This window comes from Micropterus salmoides, unplaced genomic scaffold (assembly GCF_014851395.1).
Source record: "Micropterus salmoides isolate LMB-PRFRI ecotype aquatic unplaced genomic scaffold, ASM1485139v1 Ms_hic_scaffold_9, whole genome shotgun sequence".
NCBI classification, from domain to species: domain Eukaryota; kingdom Metazoa; phylum Chordata; class Actinopteri; order Centrarchiformes; family Centrarchidae; genus Micropterus; species Micropterus salmoides.
This window is the reverse complement of record NW_024044681.1, coordinates 2,629,851-2,643,223: the sequence shown is the minus strand read 5'-3', so window position 1 is coordinate 2,643,223 and position 13,373 is coordinate 2,629,851.

The window sequence follows — 13,373 nt, the reverse complement described above, 5'->3', positions numbered from 1 at the left end:
ATGCTAACGTCAACTAACGTTAGCTGAAAAGTAACGTTAATATAAGTGACTGAAACCTTTGCCAGACAACAGTTGTTATTTAAAGTCTGGGGCTGCTCCTTGATACCTGCGCTTTGGTCTGGTAAGTAAAGTTTATCAAATGTCGGCTGTCTGTTGCCAGGCCCAGTAACATTAACAGAAAGGCTAACGGTAACTGAAGTTAAGCTGGCTAACACTGAGGTAACGGTAACTTTGCACCAAGTGCTGTAGTTATGTAATGTTAAGCGCTAACGGTATAATGTGGAGACAGTCAAGCTCTGCGGTCAAGTTTGATAAGCTGTTGCTAAACGCTGCTAAACGCAAAGTGTTTGTAATAAGCTCAGAAAGTCCTAACGTTACCGTTCAGCCCTTCTATTGCAGAGACTAAAGGGCAATTTATACTTCTGCGTCAAAGCGGCAGGCTACGCCGTCGCCTGACGCGCACCTCCTCAAAAATGTAACTACACGGCGAGTTGACGCGGACCGTAAGCTCCGTGATTGGTCGGCTGGGTAGCCTCACCATGCCTCCGAGCCGACCGGAAGTACCCCGCGATTTAAAGTAACATTTACTAGCGGCCAAAACGGCGGCTGTAACACAGTGAATCAATATATTTGACCGTCGCAACCCGAGCAAAATCACTTGTTTCGCTATCAGAATGTGATCCATTCGGTCGGTAACATTTGAAAAGGCTACAACAGCCACACGTTTACAATTTTACCCCCCATTTACGTTAGCGGAGCGCTAAACCGGAAGTTAGCCTGCTCGGCTGGCAAAAGTCAACACGGTGGATGCTGCAGCGCTACTGCCGACTAGTGTTTGGAGGTGTAATTGCAGAATGACGGACACACCTACGCACAAGTATAAATGCATGGTTACGTGCGTAGCCTACGGCGTAGGTACGCACGTAGCCCCTACGCAGAAGTATAAATCAGCCTTAACGTTAGTTGCCTCAAGCAGCTGTAACGTTATTTTTAAAGGAGTTATATTTTTTAACGTTTTCCATTGTTGATGAATCTATTTTATCATGTGGTGTCATGACATGTGGACAGGTGAACTGTATTGCGTTATGCAAGACGGGTTTCGGTTATTTAGCACGGCCTGACAGATATTAATGGGATGGACATAAACACCTGTCCATGTGCTACAGCAGCACAACAAACTGCAGCTTCCAAAATGTTCAAACTTATTAATTATATTAGCAAAATACTGCACATTATCATTTTTATGAAGGAAGGATTTATGGCAGGAATGTTTGATTAGACTGTATTATTTTTTAACTAGATGTAATTATTAAACTGGTAACCAAGTCTTAGAAAGTAACGTTATTTCTCACAACATTAAACTCTGCCCATATCTCGTGTTTGTGAGAAGTATTTACATGGCCATTATTTTGTAACCTAATAAAAAGATGGTGTTCTTGTATTATGTGCCCATTAAGGACTATAGAGGGTGCTGCTGAAGGAATTTCATCATGCCCATAATCACGTGACTGGCAAAAGCAGCTATTGTACAGGTGAGTCAGATAAATGTTAAAATATTGTATTTGAAAAAAAAAAGCATTTGATGATGATGATGTTGTTGACTGGACTTGTGGGAATTAATTATATTGTTTGTTAAATCTCCTCCCGCAGGATCAAAGTGATTATTGAGTGACACTACATTATCTAAGAATCTGCATATCTCAGCATCAGCAGTAAGTATATGGACTTAATGCTTTTTATACTGCATATATTTGAAAGACTTGAGTTAAAGGCATTATAAGGACCATACGGGAATGTTTTGGCTTCATTATTAAAAGCAAGTTAAGGGTCTCTTCCTCCCTCAGCGGTACAGAAAAAAAATGTGTGTTAAATACTGTCACCTGCAGACAATTGCTGGCTTGCTAATCAGACATACTGGGGATAAAATACGACATTGCTTCTATAGGAGCCAAATGCATTTCACAGTGTATGACACTTTAAAATGAAAAGAAGCAATTTACTACTGTCACAGATTTTGATACCTGAATTATTGGCAATTATCAAGAGCCAAGAAGACTGTGGAACTTTTTTTTTTTTTACTATAGACCGTGTGAAAGGCTGTTATTACCTTATTATAACTCCTTAATGGTCCTTGAGCTATTTATTACCTGACCGAAATCATTATAACACTGTGTCAATGCAGTGGTCCATGTCCCAGGTAAAAACTGTATTGTATTTCCCATATAGCCAGCCGTCCTGCTTAAAACAAGTAGCCTAATTGATTCTAAATGTTTTTCTGTGAAGACCCAAGTTGAAAACTCTGTATTAATCTGCATACATTTGTGTATATATGCTCGTATTCTTGCAGATGTAGAACTATTCTACTGCTACCCTGTACAGGCAGAAGGTCTTACAGACAGCAGAGGCACTGCGGACATCCTAAAGATTTATGACCTCCAGGTGAGTTTAAGATTAACTTTGACATAGCCACAGTGTCAGTCAACACCGATTGGGACAAATCTACTATTAATAGTGAAATTTTATTGTTATTGATGTGATGACTAGGAGAATAAAGCCAACTACTTTCCAAATTCAACCCAATTGACGGTTCAGTTCAGACCTTGATTTTTGAGCCGCGATTCCATGATCCCTCAATCATGACTGGACCAAAATAGTCACATGACACGCAGCTGGAAGACAATAAAATTGGTCCACAGTACCCAGATAACACCCTATATGTGTCTACCCCTGTATGATACAGAAAGAGGTGGGTCATTGTACATTATGTGTGTAAGAAACAGAAGTGGTGCGTGTGCAAATATCCAAATTTCAAAACTGAAAAACGAATACCTACCCAATGAAGTAATAGTCGAATATTCAGTTCTAAAACTTACTGCGCACTGGCTTTCCATTTTTTACTGTCATGTTTGAAGTAATGGTTGTCTTCTATTTCCCACCCATTGTTTTAATCACTGTGTTTGTATAAATTTGTCTTTTAGGTATTTGCAGTTGAATGGATTTGTTATTGTTGAAGGTCCACTTAGCTCATATCAGCCGATAAATTGGTCAGGTTGTATTTTGCAGTACAAAGATGAACCAGACATTGCTGACACTCCTCACTGTGGTCACTGACAACACTCCTGGTGAAGTCTGCTTCAATCCTGAGAGAGTTTCTGTTGTAGTCGAAGGTGAAATAGTTGAGTGATCTCCCCAAGTTGACAGATACACTTGTAATGTTGTTTGGGTCGATCTATGATCAATATAAACTTATTTACATGTTCAGATTTGTTCAGAAAGTAATGTCTTGATAGTAAAACACTAAAACTATGCCTACTGAATCTGAAAAATTCCTTGTTAAAAGACATTTTAGTCGTTTGAGCTTACCAAGATATGCCTTACCTGAAAAATAAATTCAGATTTCTTAAGTCTGATGGAAACAAGTTTCACTGTTACATATTTAGTTTATTTAATAAAACAAACTTGAATTGTAATATTGTAGTTGTATTCATATTTTAAGATTTACTGAAAATGGGCATTTTGTAAATATTAAGTGCATTATTACAGAATGTATTAGATAGTGCTATAGGGCATGTCTATACCACAGGTTCTATGGTATAGTACCGCAGAACGTATGGTAAAGTACGTATGGTAAAGTACCGCAGAGCCTGAGGTACAATCCTGTGGTAAATGTCCCAAAATACCATACAAACCTCTAGAGTACCACAGGAAGCTACTACAGGAACATGAGGTACAAATACCACAGAAATTTTTTTTAAGGGTTGTCTGTGGCACAAATGTAGAAATAAAAAGGAATAGCCTACAGGCAGTGGTGTAGTCTACGTGATACGCAGGTATACGCCGTATACCAACTAGGAATGGTCAAAGATTTTTTCGTACTGGGATATAGGCTGTATGTGCAGTACACAAGTATTTGTGGTGTTTTTCTCTGTTTATTATCACATGTATTAGTCCATCATTAGATCCCTTGTGATGACACACACACACACTTAACTATTTATGTGTTTATTTTATGTTTTACTTTATTTTTGTTTTATATTTTTATTAATTTTATTATTTTAACACAAGCACGATTTTTTACTTTTTTTATTTACTTTTTTAATGAAATGTATGAAATGAATTGTTCTAATGCAATTTATTTGTAGCTTTGGCAGTATTGTTTTTAGTTGTTTTACATTAAATTCCTATAAAGCAGATTTGCATTTTATTGAATTGAGAATATACCATATTCGCAATTCAATTAAATGCAAATCTGCTGTAGATGTGATTTCTTTGCTCATGAAGCCTAATGTTACTCTACAATTGGCAAACAGCAAAACATTAGCAGCAAACACTGAATGAGTTAGTAGCAGTTCTCTTACTTTGTGTCTGAGGTTCCAGGTTCAGGACTGAAGCTCAGAGGAGACTCTTTAGACTGGTCACTCTTCATAGACAGACAGCTGGATCCTGCAGACTCTGCTCTGTCCTCCTCTTCCATCTTCTGGACTTCAGTTCAGGTGTTCTTGTTGTTCCAGCTCAGCTGGTGTGTTGTCTGTGTGTGACAGGTAGGAAATACAGCCAGTAAATCTGAAATATGTTGTCCAGCTTTATATTGTACAGCTACAGTAACACAGTTCACTCACATTTTACATGTACTGGATGGTGCAGCTAACAGTGTCTCCACTCTGTGTTCCAACACCTCAGCCTGTCTCCCTATAGGCTGTATGTAAGTACAAACACATTAAACACCATGAGGACACAAAGCAGACAACATGCACATCTGGACCATTTACTGACATCTGCAGTGTTTTTACCATCGATACAGTCGATCACTCCCATAGTCCTCACTTTGGACTAATCAGCAGTTTGGAGAGATCCCTGTGAATCAGTTTGGTACATTTGGATATAAAGTCCCCGATTCGATATCTACACTGATAAGTTGTCATGTCTACAAAATCACCCCACACATCAGCGGTATCCTGCTGGTGATACTACAACACTTCATAGAAATGTAGATTTGGGGAATTTAATATTCAATAACTTTACTGTTAGAAGCTTTAGTGTCTCCAAAATCACCTCATTGAACAATGGTCTAGTAGTATCATCAACATAAGACCATTGTTGATTGAGGTGTCTGGAGACAGTACAGCAGGGCTATTTAATTAAAGTTCAAAGAGGTCCAGTTAGAGAAAATTTCAGAAAGCAAAAGGTCCAGAACATCAACTTGTGTTATCATTCAGTAGCCTACCATAACGTATAGCCTAGTTGTACCAACATAAGTTTTTACTCAACAACTGTCAGTTTTCACATAAAACTGAAGGGATAATAAATAACTACTCTAATAATAATTCTAAATTTAAGTAATCTAAAGGATTTAAAAAACGTTTTTGTAAATGTGCATCTTAAAATAAATTTTATTTGTAAAAAAGTGTAGCTTTGAGTGATTGATGTTCAGTCTCAACCAATTTTATAATAAACACTCAACACATCTTAACAAATGAACAGCTTTAATACCACCTTCTCTTTCAGTCCCTCTTATATAGCTACTAGGGCAGGGCAATAAAACAATAATGATAATTATCACAATATAATTTTCCTCAATAACAATATAACAAATGTTCAATATATTTTCAGTGTTTGATTGAATTAATTTGAATCATGAACAAATTAGCACTTGATTTTTTTTAATTATAAGATATTTATTTTGTTGAAGAAAAGTGTTTGTCACATTCTGACCATACAGAAAAATTTAACCATCTGATTTCTTCAATTTTCACTCAGGAGCAAAAATCAGCCTTTAAACTTGAAAGAAATATTGATTTGACATTTATCGTGATAATTATTGATATCTAATGGTATTAAATTTTTTATCATGATAACATTTTTGGCCATATCATCCAGCCCTAATAGCTACCACTTCCCAACTTTCTCTTGTTCAGGGAGAAGCGTGAGCTCTGGCTACGATTGGAGATCTGTGAGATATTCTGGTTTTGAACTGCCCGTGGGGAAGAATATACATGTGAGAATCTGTACATTCTTGGTTAAAAGCCATGTGAAGTCTCTTTTCTCTTTAGTCTCCTCTCTTCCTCTGTGTATCTCACTGGCAGACTTGACTCACAATATCAGAATGCACCGATTTGACTGGCTGAGCAGCATCACATGAGATGATTAGAGAGTTTCCTGTTAGTTTCCTTCCTATATCATTAATGTGTAAGGTGATTTGGGAACACTACACTGTATCTGAGTGAAGTTATTGAATATCTCTGCAGAATGTGTTTTCGGTGTTGCACTTTGCAGACGGTCCCTGCGCAGTGCGCACTCGCCTCAGAGCGGCTGCACGTAGAGACCAAAGTTATTTGTGCCGCTCGTAGGACGACTCATTTAGGTAAAAAATTTACTTGCTTGTTGTCTACATAACTCCAATAGTTAGGAGGCCTCGTTTGTGTTTTAAACACGTTGCGCTTACGAGTGATTGATCCTGGAAGTTCGAATCTGTGAATAGGCCTATATTTCCAACTTTACCGAACTCTGTGAGTGAGTTAACGCGCAGGAGAACGATGAACAAACTACATTCAGAAGCAGATATTTACAGAAATATACATTAGGTAGATAAACAAAGTGGTCTGGACGGATTTCCTGGTTAGCAGCTCAGAGATCCTGAAGCCACAACTGCAACACATCTGAGACTATCAGCTGTGGATTCAGCCACCAGGGACTCACCGGGACTCTGACATTTCTTTCCTCTACAGTCCACAGGGAGAAAACTGCCTCAGAGACTCTGACAGGAAAAGAATCTAAATGTTGGATTAACACTCACCCTGCCTCAGCCTTCAGTTTTCCTCCTGCTGTGTCCACTTAAAATGGAGTCTGAACTCCTGAACTTTCAGTTTCAGGTTGAACAGGGAGGGCCTGTTGTCACCTGATCACATGCCCAGTGTTGCTCCTTCCCTCTCCATTTACAGGAAACAGCTAAAGTGAAAACTGTCTGTCTTTAGTAACTGTTACGCTTAATTTAAAATATGGCACATTATATAAACCCAGCTGGTGGAGACAGAGCAGCCCTCCTCTCTACCAGCAGAAGCAGAGGGAGGAAGAGGAGAAGAGGTGCTGAGTTGTTGATGTCAGGAATATGATTTATTTTACTGACATGTTAGATTTGTTTCCAGTGAGACTTTAGTGACTTTGCTGTTGTAAATCGTGATGCTGCTCTAGAAACAATATTCAATTCATAAAGAATGTTAAATTCTTTTTTTAAATAATACATGCAGTTATTTAGTAATAAATGGGACTGATAAGAGCATCGATAAAGAACTGAACCAATAAGGATCACCAATACAAGTGTGTCAATAAAATCCTAATGACCCCAACGTGAGAAAATGTCTGGCCCATCTCTGTGTCCTGGTTTTAAAATCCGGCCCAATTGAATCTGTAATTGAACAGCCCTGGTCTACAGTAATCATAGTAATATATCTTCCTTGCAACAAAATGAACATTTAACTGAATGCAGCATTGTAGACAATATTTTGCCTTGTAATCCATGTTTCCTTTGCATGGATCACGATCCTGTCCTGAGGTTGTCTGGGTTATATGATTTTGGCCTATGCCTTCTCTGTGTTTGGGTTTTGGTTCCATGTGTTGTGTTATGCTGTTTCGCCTTGTTTATTCTGGTAGGGATTTTTGTGTTGGTTGTCGTTATTTTCTAGTCCTGCGTTCCAGCTCTGAGTCTTAGTTCTTGTCTTAGTGTTTACTCCTGGTCTGTGTATTTCTGTGTTGGTTGTTATTTTTGCCCATGTCTGCTCTGTATTCTGTTTTCAGTTCAGTCTGTTTTCCCTGTTATGTTTGTAGGCTATCAGTATGATTAGGTTTTAGTCTGTGTATGTTTCTTCTCTTGAGTCAGTTGCCTGTTCCTTATGTTCAGTTCTGTTCATGTTTGGATCTGTGCCGGCCTAAGTTCTTGTCTAATTCTGTTTCTGTCTGGTGTTGGTTTCAGTGTAAGTGTTATGTCTGGTCCTCCAGAATCCCTCTGCCTGTCTCTCTCTCTGCCGGTCTCCTTAGCCCTGATCCGTCACCTGTGTTGCTGCCGCCCAGCTCGTTCACCCTGTGTATATATGCTTGATTGTTTCCTTCAGTCTTTTCCTGGTCATTGTTGTATGATGTATGTTCTACCAGTTGCTGCATGTTTGATGTTACCAGTTTCCTGTACACGTGAGTTTTGTTCATGCCTGGTGTTTTGGATTAATAAACCCTGGAACTAAATCTCTGCTCGCAGTGTCATGCGTTTGGGCTCTCTCCTGCTTTGCGCACCCAGCGATGTTGACACGGTAAATTATTATCATAACAATTTAATAAAGAATTGCATTTAAACAGCACTTTTCATACACAAAATCTGTTCAGTGACCTCCACTGACGCTTTTTAACGCAACTATAATGTTTTCCTAAAATCCAGCACGTTACTGCTAATCAACCAACAAGCACCTTAGGTAACAGGATCATGCAGTATGTGTTGCATTGTGGGAAAAGCCATTTGAGCTGATCTGCACATGTGAAGCTGGATCTGTTCTTTTCTTCATCCATCTCCAACTTCCTGTTTTGGCTGAGTCGCACTTTGATTTCTTCCTAAATGCAAAGTCTCTCAGTGATGTTTCCAGTTTGTTTGCAGTGCTGAGTATGTGCACGTCATGAGAGAAGAATTCAGCAACTAGCTAGAAATTCACACACAACACAAGGCTCATTTTAATGAGTACATATTTAAGTTAATGTGTGGACACATTTAGCTTCTTTTGCCAGTGTATTAATGAAGCACAGCGATAGTCTTGACAGTGGGAACCTTTTCCAGTGTATGGAAGTCACTTCAACAGCTGAAGGAACATTCAGACTTCAGTGCAGCTAGTTATTGGCTGCTAATTCAGCAGTGCACATTCAACATTTAAGGCAGGTCATTTTAAGAGAATCGTTGGATCAGCAATGAAGTGCTGAATAAGATTTGCTCGGCTGGAACTTTCTGCTTCTTCAAATCTATATAGGTTGTTTTTCTCCAGCTTGTATTAATCCCATTGGCATGAGTCTGCTTGATGACATGTTGATCGTGCAGTGAAGGCCACAGAGCAGAAGCTGTGGCTGGATTAGTTCAACTATTGAGTGTTTTGGGCATCATTTAAATCAGACACAGTCTTACAGTCTTCACAGTCTTCCAGCTGCAGTTTGCTGCTTATTGAAGCACAACAGTCAAGTTTGTTTGGCTTGCACTGATGTTTTCTTGTCAGATCTGTGAACATGGGTCTAGCACCTCAGTGGCCTGAGTGAGACATGAAGATTCACAGCAATAGAGCTCATTTAGTGCTGCGCTGTTGTATGCCTGATTGCAAAAGGAGCTTTCAGAAATGTGCAGGTCTGACAGCACATATATAGCCTCCAGAAATCAGAAGGAATGTGTGATTGAGCCCAGAGCGAGTGTGTCAGTGGATCTGATGTGCCATGTTGTTGTTTGTCAGGCGCTTGGTTGGAATAAACCCTGAGAGAGGCACTGCTGTCTTCACAAGTCAGGACTTTTTCTTCCTTTAACATGAACAATTGTTCTTCATGTGCAGTTTCCAGCTTTAGACTTCAATCAAAAGGAAAGTGCAATAAGAAGCTTTGGATTTTTTTCCTCTCACGTTGCAACGACATGATTGAAAAATGAAGGATTTCTGTCTGTTCTTCACTCACAAAGAACGTTTTCATCTGCTTTGTGTGCAAAAAACAGCTAGATAATGTTTTTGAAACAAGTAAATTAACTGTTTGTACAATGATTTTGTACAACGATGTACAATACTGTAAATCTTAGTGACAGTAAAAGAAAGTTCATTTTACAGGAACAACCCTGCTGCCAGCTGTTTCCTGTTTTTACTTTGGAACTTTAAATGATGGAAAGAATCTGTTTTGTTTCAGTTCCAACTAAAGTGCTTTAAACTAAATGAACTAAATGTTCTTCTCCAGACTTCTTGTCCTGGTTTTGGCTTTTGTGTTGAATGATTGTTATTTCCAGCTTTATTTTGTTCTCCCCTTCCTCTTGTGTCTGTGTTGGCTTCACTTGTGTTTTGCTGCTTGTGTGATTGTTTGCTCCTCCTCACTTGGTTTCACCTGTGTCTCCTTAATCACCGCTCTTGTCTTTAGATATTCTCGCTGTGTTCGTTGTCATTTGTCGGCTCGTCTTCGTTCTCGGTTTGCTTTGTCTTCTTCCTTCTTGGTCGAGCGTCTCTGCCGGTCTCCTGTACCTGTGGAGGATTTATTGTGGATTTTGTGTTTTGCTTTTCGCCTGTCTCGCCTGTTCCTGGATTATTGTTTTCATTGTGGACTCTTGGATTTATTGCCTTATGGACTGCCTGCCTCACCAGATTTCACCTGTTGATATTAAACACCATAACCTGTAGCTGTTCTGCCTACGTGTCCTGTGTTTGGGTCCAGATCCCTGGTTTTTCAAATCAGGTTTATTGCCAAGTACATTTTCACATCCAGGGAATTTGCCTTGGTATATTGGTGCAGAACAATATGTTGACTCCACTAGACTCCTAGGGGGAGAGGTTTGGGGGGCCATGAGAGTCAGTGGGGGACCCGGGCCTTGTTGAAGAGGCCCGCTGCAGACGGGAAGAAACTGTTGTGGCGTGAGGTTCTGGTCCTGATGGAGCGCAGCCTCCTGCCGGAGGGGAGGGACTGAAACAGTTTGTGTCCGGGGCGGCAGGGACGACTTTTTACTTCACTCCAATCGATTAAATCGATTAATGGAGAAAATAATCAGCAGATTCATCCAGAATGAAAAGAATGATAAGCTGCACTCTGATACTAAATAGTTCAAATGAGCCTCAAGAATTAGAGCAGGAAAATCCTGCTTTACATTAACGAGGAGGAAGAAGAAGAATCTACTATATAATAGTACAACAGTTACAGGACAGTGAGTACTTTGAATACTTTAAACACATTTTCCTGATTATACTCACATACTTTTACTGCAGTAACATTTTCAATGCAGGACTTTTACTTGTAACAGAGTATTTTTACAGTGTGGTATTAGTACTTTTACTAAAGTAAAGGATCTGAATACTTCGTCCACCACTGACACACACACACACACACACACACACACACACACACACACACACACACACACTAAGTTGAATCCTTATTAAAGGCAGCCTGTTTCTAATGAATGCCATTGTTTAATAAAGAGGAAAGTTTTCCGGCTATATTTTTAAACTCTGTTTGTCATGTCAGCAACCCCTGACAAACACGACCAGACTAATAGAACAAAACATGGAGAAGGACAAGCGGATTATGTTGCTGGAAAACCGGGTGGCTGATCTGGATCATATACCAGGATGAATGACATCATAGTCACTGGTTTGTAGACCAAACCCGCTCATAAGACGGGCGGTGACCACGCTGAACGGAGGGGGGGCGGGCGAGCAGGAGGCTCCATCGGTGGAGCAACAGGTGACGGTGTTCCTCCACTCAAAGGGGACTGAGTTGGACAGGGGCCACATTGAGGCTTCTCACCCTCTCTCAAGTAGAAACAAGACGGATAAACCAGCCAGAATCATTCGTTTTGCCAACAGGAAACATCAAAGTGAACGGCTGAAACAGGGAAGACGGCTGAAGGGCCCGGATGTGGATTTGAATGAACACCTGACGCTGACGTCGCCAGAAAGGCCCGACTCCTTAGAAGACAGAAAAAAATACAATCCACATGGACTGCAAACTGCAAAATATTCATCAAGCTGAATGGAAGACTGGAGCGAGCCAAAGTTCTAGTCATCAGGGACCTGCAGGAGCCGGATCAGGACCAATGAGACAAAAGATAATGAGGTGATGGAATACAGCCAGTAGCTAAGAAAGAAGAAATAAAAAGCACAACCAGGTCATTTCCTGAAAAGAAGCATTCATCTACATCAGGACTAGATACCTTTGCTTATACAGAGCAGAAACTGCAGGACAGAGAAAATAAGATTGATCCAGAAAAGAACAATATTAATAACAGCTGCAGTTTTTACATAAACGGGCAATTCACTAGAAGTTTCCAACTAGATCTCAACATATTAATGATCCACTTTAACAGCAGAATCCTATATGCCAACTTCCATTACATTACATTTATTCATTTAGCTGACACTTTTATCCAAAGCGACTTACAATTGCTATACATGAAGGTCCAGACTGTAAAATCTGATGAACGTGTGCGGAGTGGCCCAGCCAGCTGCCTAACACACATCCTCCTCAGAGAAGCCCCTGAGAGGAGGGCCCTAGAGGCCGCCATGCCTCTAGTAGAGTGGGACCTCACGGCCATAGGTGAAGGCACCTGATAGGCCAGGGAAATAGTCTGAACTATCCAGTTGCTGATAGTGTGTTTAGAAGCGGGGAGCCCAGCCTCTGGGGACCCAAAACACACCAGCAACTGGTCTGCTTTCCTCCACCGGGAGGACCTCAGAGTGTAAATACTCAGTGCCCTGACAGGGCAGATGAAGTCTCCCATCCTCCACCGTCACATGAGGTGGGGGATGAAACGCCTGCAGCACTGTAGACCCTGCCATACTGGACGGCACCTTGGCAATTTATGTGCCACGAGAAATGACGCTCCTGCCAGGATCCTCTCGAAAAGCGGCCGTCCATGACCGTGCCCCACCCCGTGAGGGAGGCGTCTGTCGAAATAATTGTCCAGCGACATGGCGCCCCCAACGTGGGACCCTGGGACAAGAACCAAGGTTTTTTCCATACGGACAGGGAACGGAGGCAACTGCTCCTAACCCGTATCAGACGGAACGGGTTCCCCCTCGGGGAGAACCCCTTGGTCTTCAACCACCACTGCAGGGCTCTCATATGTAGCAGGCCAGCAGGTACAATGCTGGATGCAGCTGCCATGAGACCCAACACCCTCTGAAAGTGTTCCGCTGTGATGGTGTGGCCTAGCTTCACCCGGTTACCGTGGACAAAATGGACTAGACCCGTGCAGGAGATAGTTCGGCCCGCATCGACGTTGAGTCCCATACCACCCTAGGAATGTAGTCCGTTGGGTGGGTGTCAACACTCTCTTCTTCGTGTTGAGCCGCAGCCCCAAACTCTGAAGGTGGCCAAGAACGACATCTCAATACCGAACAGCCAACCCCTGAGACCTGGCCAGAACGGGCCGGTCTTCAATGTAGTTCAGCACACGGATGCCCTGGAGCCTCAGCGGCTCAGAGCTGCATCCATACACTTGGTGACTGTACAAGGGGGGAGTGCTACACTCCGCCTCTGGCGGTAGGAGCTGCTCGAAGGCTGATATATATTAGGCTATATATTATTCAAGATTGTTGAATTTGTTATATTTTCTGTTTATTCATTTATATATTTATCAGCCATTTTTATAGAGTTTTCAAAATCTGTTAAAT